Below are 13,182 nucleotides of genomic sequence, written 5' to 3' on the forward strand. Positions count from 1 at the left end.
CCTTCTATCTCTAACATGTTTATTACATTTAAAATTGGTCACTCCTCATTCATATTTACTTAGCAGTTTTAGGAGTTTGGAATATAACCCAACACATCCTCAGATAGGTTTGCAAGCATAAAGGACTCCCAAGCAAAAAGTGGAAAAGTAGACACTAAGGGGTGTTGCTCCTCAATTTGTTAGAAAGCCAGAACAAAACTCGAACGCAGAACCTTGCCGAGTTCAGCAGAGCTTTTTCATTCCCTGATCAAATTTCCATACCTCTTGGAATCTACCAGCTCAGGCACTGCCTGGTCCATCTTGGGTGAAGTCAGCTAAATTGCTGTCTGATCTGCTTCTGACAACCAGGACAGTCAGCGATGGTACACTCTGCTTCTTCACTGTTAGAAGACTGGTCTTAAAAAGTCACCTCCAACCTTCCAGTCTGGCCCAGCAAGATCTATCAATAGGGAAATATGGCAAAGCAAGACGTCTGAAGAAAGCTCCTCAAATACATTTGCAGGAAGCGGCTGCTTGCAAGGCTTCACATATATAATTTGTAGAGTTCTTTCAGGAACAGTTACATTAAATGTCTTCATGAAGCTAAAACTATGAACAATTACAAATAACATACTGTGGCATACAAAATTAAAAAGTATGCTAATAAAGCATGCTTACCATTAGAGTTTGTCTAGTCTCCTATAGACAGAAACTACCTCAGTTGGGTCCCCCCCCCCCCAGGACTGAAGCTTGAATTTCTAGAAGGGTAGAAAAAGAGACAGAACATGAAAACCCCTTTGGTTGTTCTTCTTTTACTGTTAAGGAGTAAATATAGGTGATAAACAAAACTTCTAAAAACGCTTCCCAAGTCACCTTTGAAACAAGGATACATTAAAAAGGCTCTGGGGAGACCTTATAGCAGCCTGCCAGTACTTAAAGGGGGCCTACAAGAAAGATGGGGAAGGATTCTTTATCAGGGAGTGTAGTGATAGGACAAGGGGTAATGGCTTTAAACTGAAAGAGGGTAGATTTAGATTAGATGTAAGGAAGAAGTCCTTCACTGTGAGGGTGGTGAGGCACTGGAACAGGTTGCCCAAAGAAGTTGTGGATGCCCCATCCTGGAAGCGTTCAAGGCCAGGTTGGATGGGGCTTTGAGCAACCTGGTCTAGTGGAAGGTGTCCCTGCCCATGGCAGGGGGGTTGGAACTAGATGATCTTTAAGGTCCCTTCCAACCCAAACCATTCTATGACTCTATGAAAAATCCATTCTTTATGCTTATTCTGCTGAAGTGCTGAAAAGCCTTATTATATTAATTCTAACAATGTAAAATATAGTTATTTGCCCTTTCTTTAAAAGGCCTAGGCTTAAATGCTACTTTATTGATATGTACAAGCAAAAAAATTTAGAAACCATAACCAATTAATGATATATTCTTAACTATTACATAAATTATGAAATTGCTACTTCTTTTAAGTAACTAGCACATGGCCCTAAAATGCTTATGTCTGTAAAAACAGCTTACCTGAGAATATTTTTTCCTCCTGGACATAAATCATTTAGAATCAAGTAACTAATGTTTCTTTAAGGTGCAGAGTGTAATAACACAAGCTACGCAATGCATTTGTTTAACTTGGTATAGTTTAATCTTTAAAACTTGTCTTGAAAAAAAAAAAAAGCCTGATAAGCTTTACGTAAGAGACAGCTGACAATTTAGGATGAGCCAAACAACACTGATGCTACAAAGCAAAAATGACACAAAACTTATCCTCCATGCAGACAGAATGTCATGTGAAACTAAGGAGAGCAAGGAAACATCAGAATAACAGCTAATGCTTTTTTTCCCTAAAAAATATCCCTATATTTTGCTTGCTGACAAAGATTTCATGAGAAAAAATGCGGCTGTGTCAGCCTACAGCTTGGCATGGCTTTTTCTCCCATAAACTTCTCTAGATAGTAAGTCAGTCTTCCACTGCGTCAGCTCCAAAACTACACAAAAAAAGGCAATAATGCTTCCCCAATTTCACAGGGGTTTTTTTTGTGATGAAAAGCATGTAAAAGATTATGAGCTGCTCAGATACTGCAGCAAAAGGAGCTTTAAAATGTCTTGGTATAAATTTGTCCTGGTTTTCTTCAAATACAGTTACACTGAGAAGGCGGCAACATCATCCATACCATGCAGGTATGGATTTCCTTTCACACAAAGAACTGGGAGTTAGATCACGGTTGAAGCAATGTAACTGAGCTAAAGTCAACAGCCCTGAGAAGAGTTACACCGGACTGAAATATGAATAGGGCAATATGAGAATCAGATCAGTTATCAGCAAGATACTTTAAAACAAGTCTCCCATTGGCTGATTTACAGGTTTTGAATACAAGAATATATGTAGGAAACACACATATTCTGCAATCCTTTACAGCCATAGCCTCTCACTGTGTTTATCTCGAGTTTAATGGGGCTAATGTGGAGCACCCCTGGCAGCCCTGTGGGGCCCTCAGTGCACAAACCCGCAGCTGAAAGTCACTGTCACCCGTTGTGCATTCACATTATTGCACCTGCATATTTTATTTCACACACAAAAGGTCAAAAGCTTGCCAGCAGGCTGCCTGCCTTCTCAGACACACAATGCATGGAGAAAAATAACTCTGAGGAGCTGCTTGCTGTAATTTCCTGCAATTTAAGACTATTTATTTTTAAAACTTTTGCTGCCAACCTCCCCATCTGACTGTCACACTCTTGCTGAATTTTATCATCAGAACATAGTAATTTATTAGAGATCAAATCCAACCGGTTATTTTACTGTCTTGGTTTTAAATACTACTCAGCCTTTTTAGCTGCTCTGAATCCTTAGGGCTCTCTATAATTAATGTTTCTTTAGCAGAGGCAGCAAGGGGACTGGCTGTGCACAGCCCATGTTAACCCTTTGCTGAGACCAATGTAAAACCACAGTGATGGGCTGCATTTGCAAAGGGGTCGCAAAAAACGATCCACAGAATCGTTTCTACTTTTGGCATTTGAAAATTACTCTTTTATACAAGTGGGCTGAGTATAGCCACTATCTACCCACATGATTAGAAACTGGTCTGTTCCTGCAAATGTTAATTAACAGATGGGGGGCGGGGGGGGTGCACCCACACATATGGCATTTTGGGAGCGACTAGAACTTCTGTAAAGCTTTTGTGGCAACTGAAGGATTTCGAGATGAGTGAACGGGAATGATCAAGCGAAAGGCTGAATACTTGCCATGTCATGTACATATATGTTGGCTGTAATAGTGGTGCAGCAGCAAACATGTATGTGAGAACAAGGGGCAAGCTCTCATGGAATATTTGAGCCAGAAGATAGGGTGGTAGGTGATCATTTCACCTGAGAGAGCACCAGAAGAGAAGAATAAGGATGCCCAGCATCAGGCATACTGATTTTCCCCTCCTAATTTGAGCCAAAACGCTGAAGCCTAATGGCAGCGAGCAGGCCAAAATGAAGTGTCACATTTGAGGGGTGACAAAGGGGTCAGCCCTTTGCAGCCTACCAGCACATACCTATCTCAAGCCCAGCCTACCTGAATTCCCTGGCAACAGAAGGGTTTGGCCAACCTCACTCACATCGGTCACCTCTAACCAGCTGTCAGAAGCTTCTAAAATTGAGCTCTGATAAGCCTTTGCTTGTAACTCCAAGCAGCACATCAAAAAGCACTAGACTGCACTTGAAAAGCAAAAACGCACCATAGAATCACAGAGCAGCCCAGGCTGGAAGGGACCTCAAACCATCATCTGGTCCAACCTCTCTTGGGAAAGGGCTGTCGAATCGCATCTTGAAAACTTCCAGGTTGCTGCTATCCTCTAGAAATGCTCCTTTGTCCCTAGCACAGGTAAATATTCAAACCAACTTCTGTGGAATTCTGAACAAACTTGAACTGACTTAATGAATGAGGGCCTATATCTACAGCAGCTTCAACGCTTCCTTGTTCTGCAACTTGCCCTGCAACCTCACTCCTCCCCACTTTCTTCACAACCAAACAAGAATGAATACAAAAATATTTATGAGTAAGTACTGAATTTTGTTCCTACATTGGAAGATAATGTCCTTTAGGTCAGTATTACCATAGCCCAGAGAAGGTGAAATACCAGGTATTTGGCAAGAAGTAAAAACCTTCACGCAGTAGAAGCAGCTCAATAACAAACACATTTTCCTTTAAATTTTAGCATCTTATCATCCTTTTTTTGCAGCTATGCGACCTATTGCCATGAATAGAAAAAACATAACCTAGCATAAGAAAACAACGATATTAATCAAGGTCTACTCTCAGCGACGTATTTTTGTATTACTGAGTTTTTCATAGTTAAGAGGGCTGAATTTGACCTCAGAACATTCCAATAATCTGTTGTAAAGCAAAACCACAGAAAAATCACTGTATTTTATATTTACTTATTAAAAATTGTTACTGCAATTGGAATTCTGAAGGGGCTGCCCTAAGAAAGCTTTGTCCTTTTCTGGGTGAACTATTTAAAGCAGTATCCTTGACTGAACTTCCAGCATTCTAGCTAATTTGACCATGTTTGTCTCCTACCCAAAGTACTCTCAGCAAAAATAGCTGCCAGAGCTCCTGTGCAGCAGCTGTCTCAAGAAGACAGTCTCCGATTTTTGCAGTTCTCTTAGACTGTATTTTAAGAATTTTTTCCTAATCTCTCATCAAATAGCTTTTAGTAGTGGCAGGTATGTTTGGTGTGAGTCTGTTAGTTTCCCATAAACAAGAGCTTTGGGGACACTTTCAAGAGTATATTTGAATTACAGACACTGAATGAATTATAATTAAATATCAAGATCTGTAGTGGGCACAAAGTACCGTTACACATTTTGCTGAGTGGCAAAAGGCATAAACTAAAGCACCATAATATCAGCCTATTGGTCTGTTATTGAAATAACAAAAAAATGTAAATTTCTATTCCGAACTATGCATTCATTATTTCAAAGGAATTTCTACCAAAGTAAGCAGGGAATCGCTGAATTTTACAAGTTGTATGCATATTCTATTGTACTAAATGAGTCTGAAGCCTATAAACAATTTGTACTAATCCTAAATCTAAATGTGCTAGTCTATGTTAGCACAATTTTTCTTATGACTATGTTACTACCCACTTATTTCATAATAGTAGACAGGTTTAAATTAATACTTGCATGAGAGTTATACGATGTAAATCACTATGTCTCTGATGATACTGCAGCCTTTACCAGTGTGAAAAGTCTCATAGCAATTTGACTGAATAAAAAGGAAACCTGACTGAATAAATTGCAATATGAGAGCAAAGCTTTATTATTATAATACCTACACTGGCATGTGCTTCAGAGACAGGTACTTGCCTTTCCTATCACACTTTCTTTCAGTTTGAGCAGAAAAATCTATGAAGGGAGAAATAACAGCAGATTAAAAAAAACTAAAGCAGTTTCCAGAAAATGGTATTCTCCCCCCACCTTTGTATTAGTGTTGGTAGGAAAGGAACATGCCTCGACATGCAAACCAGCCCCAGAGTGCACCGGAGAGGAACAAGTCTTTGTCTAAAGCAGCACAAGGTTACCCTGCACTTCTTTATTCTGTCAGCTTCTGGTAACCATAGAAAACTGATATACAGAACACACAGCCTGAATAGCAAATGTAAATGTCTGTTAACAAACAGGATCATATGTAATGTTGGATGCTTACTTACCTTCCTCACTAATGGTTGACTAATCAGGATTCTTTATGTAGTTTTGTTAGAAAATGAACACTATAACTTCTTTCAAAAACATTTTGGTTCCAATCCCTTGGACCTCTGGTAAAAAAAAAAAAAAAAAAAAAAAAAGAGAGAGGAGAAAAATTCCCCTTTGGGCAAAGAAATAGTCTATTAAAATAGGAAGCGTTCTGTGGTATACATAACCTTCAAATGTAAACTGTTGTCTGAGGTAAAAAACACAACCTAATTTTTGCATTTGAGTTAGTTCCTGCCATTTTAACTCCTTCTTAGTGAGCACAGCCTCAGTTCAAGTTTTCTTATTCTTCAGATAGTTAAACTAAGTGCTAAGTGCCAAGGGCTGGACTGACAGATAATGGAGTTACTTATTTCCTTAGTTTCACTCAGCAATGCAACCACATTTTAATCCTACCCAGTGAGAAACATGAGACTGGCTTTGTTTTGTAATACTACAGAGAAGCATAAAATGATGTCATTATTTTTGTATGTTTTGTAAGGCATGAATATAAGCTCAGAACAGACAGTTAATCCAAAAAGTCTATGGTGCAAGGAACAGACCACTGTCAGTGATCAATACTATTTACAATTCTTTTCTAAGTGCATAGTCATAAAAAAATTGAGTCATATTCAAAAGGAAAAGACATTCCTAACACCTAAGCATTATGGTAAATTTAAATAAATATACTTATGTGCCCAGTTTGTGCTGATACCCAGGCTAGATGCGTGTCCCAGGGAGCATGGGCTAGGATAGAGCAAATTTCTTCATTCCCCACTTCCTTGCTAATGGTCTCTGTATCTTGCAGCACAAGGACTTATGTAAGTTACTTCTTTATTAAGCAAGAGTACGCATGTATTCAGGCAAGATATATTTTTTCAAGTCAGAGCACTTAAAAAACAAACAAATTTCCATTTCTAAAAATAGGATTTGATTATGAATCTCATCCTTTCAAAGTCTTAGAGAGACTTTTATTGCTCGCATAAACAACCACAGCACAACCTGAATTGTGAAAAATAAAAATTAATCTTTGATCAATGATTTCAGGGGAGATTACACAAAGCAGCGTTGTCTATACCCATTAAACAGTGGCTGTTCTCAAATTCAGGCTTGCTGTCACACCAAGTGCACTTACAAATGGGCTGGAGCATACAAGATTTTGTTCACCTGGAAACACCATCAGGTGCCACAGCACCATCCACCCCTGCCACAGACTGAGCCATCGATCCTTCCAAAAGTTACATTTCTATTTTAATGCATTTTGAGACACATAAATACCTTTAAAATTACTTGTGTGTTTTCTAGGAAATCCAAATGGTTTCACCTTCCTCTCATTTACAAGTTCAAGAAGCTAGGGCCACAATATCTAAAATTGCTACCTACCTGTTAGGAGACTAATTTTTGAGTTTTAGCTAATAATAGTTGAGCATTTATTTAACAGTAACCACTGATATGCTGAGAAATTTGATGTGCTTTCATTGCCTCTCATTCCCCCATATGAATTCTCATGCTAATAATGCTTTAGCATTGCTGATTTCTGTGCCTTCTGAAGGGGCGGAATAAAGAGCTAATTTTGTGGCAGGGATGCTGCTTGTGTCCTGTCTGTAACTGTTCACTCTCTAACAGAAAAGCTTTTTGTATTAAATTGTAAAGAAGCCACCAGACAGACTCAAGAAAAATTATCCAATCATTGTAAGAAAAAGATGCACTTTCAAATTAAATGTTATGAATTATATATATTAATTCATTCATGCTGCTTGTTGGTATTTGTTGTGAAATAACACCTAATGTATTCAATCAATCAAAGGATTTAACACTAAATGGTATTTTTATGTTTAAATCACAACTACTTCTCCATTTCAGAATGGGACTATCCTATTCACCTGCTGACGGAAGAAAACATGGTTGGATTAAGAAAAAGTCCAGAGAACTTTCTCCATTTGTATCTCAGGAAGGAACTTTCTTGATTTAAGGCATAGCATGAAGTTCACTGCCAAGTATATATTTACAAACAGAATCACTGCCTAATGCTTTGTGATAGGAGCTGCATCCTCAGGGTGCAATTACAGCAATTATCTGGATGGATCTTCTCATCAGTAACCTTTGACTCATCTCCTACAAACTGTCAGTCTTCATCATCAAGTGGGGAAAGCAACGTATTGTTTCTATTCAGTCATCTGCTTCTGAGAAAAAGAAAACTCCACTGTTAGGACAGCCTGCCTCCCCGTACATATGACCTCCTGTAGCTAGCCTGCATCTGCCAGACAGAGTGGCAACCCCCAGGATGAACAGCAGTTCTCTCCTATACTGTTCTTCTGCCAAGATGAAGCCAGCAGGCACCCTCGCACACTTCTGTATTTCTCTTAGGAATTTCAAAGGAAGCAGAAAAAAAAGATCTTTTTGTATGCAAAGTACAGAAGCATTGCCTAATCTTAAAAGGTGCTGAGTATCTCAGTCTTCAATGGGATTTGTTGGTTATGCATCAATTTTTGGAAGTTAGCCCTGAAAGGAAGAGACCACTTTCTCAGCTCCCATTTAACTAGAATGAATTCACTGAACTGAATGGCTTTACTATAAATTTACACCTATGCAAAGATGGAGCATAGTCTTACATTAACACTATTATGACATTTATTACCACACAATTGTTACTGAAGTAGAACTCCTGCAAAGGTTTCGTTGGAGGACATGGCCTGGAGGATACAGCCCGTTTAAAATTAAGCGATTTCAATTCACAGTCAGTGATGCTAAATGATGAAGGGATAAATAACTCAGTTCAAAGAGCAAGACATTTAAAATAGGATGGGAAAATAACTACTATAAACAGTTTTACAACTTTCACTTCACAGTGAAACAGCGGATGAGTTACTATAACAGAACAATGAAAAATCACCTTTGCCTTAAAGGGAGGATAGCTGACTTCTCTCAGCGTACAGTTCTTCCAGAAAAAGGAAGTTCCAGTTCCAAGGCTTAATTATAATCACCATTAGCTGCTACCTACCATTTGATTAGTTGGTAATAAAAGAAAGGCTCTTTCTTATCAAAGCAAACAGCAATGTCACTCCTTTGCATTCCTCCCATTAGCTGCAAATGCTGTTATGTGGACAGGGCAGGGATAAAACGAATAACAGACCGAATCTGGAAAAAAACCCAAAGCTAAAAATAAACAAAAACATTCACAGAGGTAACTCGGTCAACTACCAAAGAAGAAAGAAAATGAATTCTTCATTGTCAAAGTGAAAACAGATTGAACCAAAACTGTCAGAAAATTCTTTACCATTTTGTAACGATCACACACCCATAACGCCAGACAGAATCCAACTGTTTCAGTGACTAACTTCAAACAATAGCTGGGCTGTTTAAAAGCACAACAACGGGGAATGATGTTTGCCTGAAGACATACTGTATTAATGTAAATTGCTTTCAAACACACAGTTTCTTAAACAAAACAAAAAAATAGAAATTAAACTGTGAGTGGAAGTTACTGTTAGAGCCACATATAACATTGTCAGCTGTAATTCAGTCACCCATTAGTGACCGCATGGAGTGAGCTTACATTCAGTGGGAAAGACAGCAAAAGGGGCCTCTATTTGTGTCAAAGGAAAACATTATTCATTTTACTTTTCCTACTTTAGAAAGGTCTTAAAACTAGGGAGTCTACGTCCTTTATGAACCTTCCAATTACCACCAGATGAAACTCTCTCCGTATTTCCTCCTTACGAGGGGCTATACTGCAACTCATGCCCATGGCTGTTAAGTCATGCTGCCATAATGCCTTCGTATCATCTTAAGCACTGACCTTTAAGAAGTTATAAATGTTATTTCAGTTTTAATATTCTGAGTTTAATGTCTCTGGAAGTGACTAACAGCACTGGCTTAATGTCATTAGGTCCTCGCCCATTTGCTCCACCTTCTGCTAATGTAACTTAATCATTACATGCTGCAACACCCCAGGTTTCTATTTGTAGTTCAGTGAGATTAAGCTAGTAATAAGCAGCAGCATACTATATCATCAGTGGGCTTCATTGCTCCTGAAGGCAAAAGGATTAAATCAGAGATTAATTTTGTTCTGTGTATCATCTTTCTCATCTGTACAATGGAGAAAACATAGCTACAGTTGAGACAGCTAGGCTTCCTCACAACAAGAATTAAATTCCCTTCTGCTAACTTTTTGGCAGTTATCTTTGCAATATAGTTGTTGGATTGTTAAATAACCAAATTCATTTTAACTAACAAAAAAGAAATCATTGCAAAGATCTTCAGTAGATGTACTGACAGACAGCAGACATGTTTCCCTAATCCAGACTCAGTAATCAGCAAAAAGATTTGAAAGACAGCAAAAAGATTAGTTTGGATATGAAGGACAGGATGGCAGGAACTTAAAGATGACGGTTCAAGAAAATTTCTTGGAACATTCACAAACATGGAAATCAGCTGGAAATCCACTATTTCCTCATCTACTCTACCAGGATAATGCTTAGATGATGAGTAAAGATCACCTCATGGTAAAATCTTACATCACAGCACGCAGAGAAAAGACCTAGCCTTTGTGGTGGCATGGACCGTGCACCATTTCTACACTGTTGTGTCAAAGCTTAACTTGGAGAAAATTTCAAAGACATCTACAGGAGTTGACAAGCTCACCCTTTTATGAAGGGCCAGATCACTCCTTATGGCCTGTGTGCACTCTTCATCTCAAAGGACTTTTTAAATTTGACTAACAAACCCGTTGCTTGTTAAAAGCCCTAAAATCTCTTTAACTAAAGATCTCTTAGATAAACAGCTTAAATTATCATTAAACAATAATTTTACACGGTACGCTAAAGTGATTTATCAGCAACAGAAAATACATTAACATGCTCCTAGCGCATACTCCCTACGCCTCCCTTGCACTGGTGGCACTCACCTGACTTTTCACTGAGCCAACTCAGTCAAGTAAGCCAGAGCAGAAGATGAACGCAGCAAAGGCACGCGCAGGGTTGAAGAGGCATCACAGTCAGTGAACGTGGAGGGACCAGCTGCACAGCTGGGGCTGCGCCAGCTGCACTGGGCGCAGATGCCCATTGCAGTAGCAACAAGGCAGCCCCATCCCAGCAGAGCTGTGCTTCACGAAGCACGAGACAGACAGGTGCGTATACTCCATCCTCTTTCCTGGAATTGGTGACTGCACTTTGTAGTGACAGTAGGACTTATTAGCCTGCTAAGGAAAAAAGCTACAAAGAACTCTTTTTATTTTGCCTTGACATGTATAAAAGCATCAGCAAGATACGTTACCAAGTCAAAACCAAGACAAAAAAAATCAAAGCACCTTTGACATGAATCATTTGTTCTGCCTGCTTCAATAGATGTGAACGTATGGTGCCATCTACAGGAAGCTCCTCTAATTACCTCTATCAGTCATCAACTCACAGCACAATGCTTAATTACACGCTACCATGCAAGCACATGTTCCAACTTACAGCCCCGCTCTTGCTTACAATAGCTACTTGTCTTCATTTCCTTGGTAGATTCTAGGATTTTGGGGGGAGCAATTTTTTCAAAGTTTCAGAATACAATTCATTCTAATTGATTAAATCAAAATGTACTTTTGCAGTGCCATACGCCACATATTAGCATCGTTGAAGTTACTGTGCTTCAAGGTCTCAGTTATGTTATGGAGCCTAATTAGTAAAAATGTATCCAAAGTACTGGTTTTACTCCTCCTCTGCTTTAATCTACTGGTTATGATGTGTTACATGTGCCTGTACAGAAACTGTACTTTTCCTCACACATTAACTATTTAGAGAATACTATAGAATACTTCAGTATTATCTGTTACGTGACATGAATTATTCTTGTATATTTAACAACTCCTCCATAATTAGTAAATTAAAATATTTTCAAATTTGCATCTGTTCAGAATATGTACTCTTTTAAAAGATATTAACACCTGCGTACCGGTCCAAATATATGAATAGTATCATTAAATTAAATTATCTTTGTGAAATAAAAATCTGAAAGCCATAGTGATGCAAATTCTTAATCATGAAGAACAATCACTGTTGTGGGTAAAAAGCACGAGACCTCTAGGAATAACTCCTGAAGAGGTCAAAGCATTCTTTCTTGATTTCCAGAAGTACATATTTCTGGGTTCTAATTACTTAAATAATAATTTTGCAAGTTCAGAGGTAACAAGATCTTTTATTATTACATTCATATTCCACTTTATGTAGTCTGATTTTTAGATGTCAGCACAAAATGAGTCAGCTTTGTTATTAACGACAATCCAAACGAACAATACATATTCAGAAAATTGATCAAGTCATTTATACAACTTCTAAAATTAATTTTAACAAAGAAATCTGCTGCTTAGAATCTATGACACAAATGGAAACAGCACAAGAAGAAAAAAGTCAACAATATTATTTAGGCAATTGTCATGGACAAAAGTATTCTTAAGTCCTGTGATTGATAAGGCAGCCAGAACAAATTATTACCTTACTAAACCTGGATAAATGTTACCATTATGAAAACAGACACAAAACAATAATTATGAACCTTTATTAAACATCCAAATAACACCACTATAGCGAAAGGACAAAACCAATGAGTAATTTTGATAAATTCAAATACACTGACTTCTCAGTGACTGCTAAAAGCATACGCTACAAAACTGAATAAGGTTTCTACTACCAAAGTGGTCATTCCTGTTCATATATTTGATTGAGCTGATTGGTTAAGGCCTTGAGGCCTTTTAGTGCAGAGTGATCTATACCTTCTAAAATGGGATCATTTACTCTTGTAAGACAGCAAGTACCTCTTTCTAATACCGACATCCTTATCTCCTTGCCACGTGCATGGAGATACCCAAGACATTGTGTGACAGTTAAAGCTCCTAAGCACGCCATTGGTTTGGGCCATATTAACAGCAGAACAGCTGCTGAATTTAAAAAGTTATCCTAGTAGAACAGGCATGTAGACATGTTATCAAGTATAGTATAAAGCTGTTAATTTAATATACTAACTGGCAAAAACTAAGCTTTCATTTTTAACAGACTTTTTGAAGTAACAGAAGTTGAAAGTTCCAGTATTTAGATCTCAAACTACAGCTCATTTAGAAAGCACAGCACACAGCAGAATTTACTACCCTGACCCCATCAGCATAACTAGCAAACCTAGCTTGCTCAACATGCAAACCCAAACAATTTTATGCTGGTCGAATTCTGTATCATACTAATAATGAAGTTCAACACAGACATTAATCTTGAAATTAGGATAAGAGTTTGGCAATTTAATTCAAATTATTTACTTGTTATATGGGCTGGTATTATTAAAATTGGTTGGTAATGCTGGTGCTTATTTATAATGAAACGTAACATAAGAATAGCAGCATTAAAGATGAATATTTTAAAAGTATTTAAGATTTTATGAACAGGTTTCCAAGTATTAATTATAAATTACAAAAAAAATGAGCTAACAGTGCATAAATGGCAATTGTGATCATT

Source organism: Accipiter gentilis, chromosome 14 (genome assembly GCF_929443795.1).
Source record: "Accipiter gentilis chromosome 14, bAccGen1.1, whole genome shotgun sequence".
Classification (NCBI taxonomy): domain Eukaryota; kingdom Metazoa; phylum Chordata; class Aves; order Accipitriformes; family Accipitridae; genus Astur; species Astur gentilis.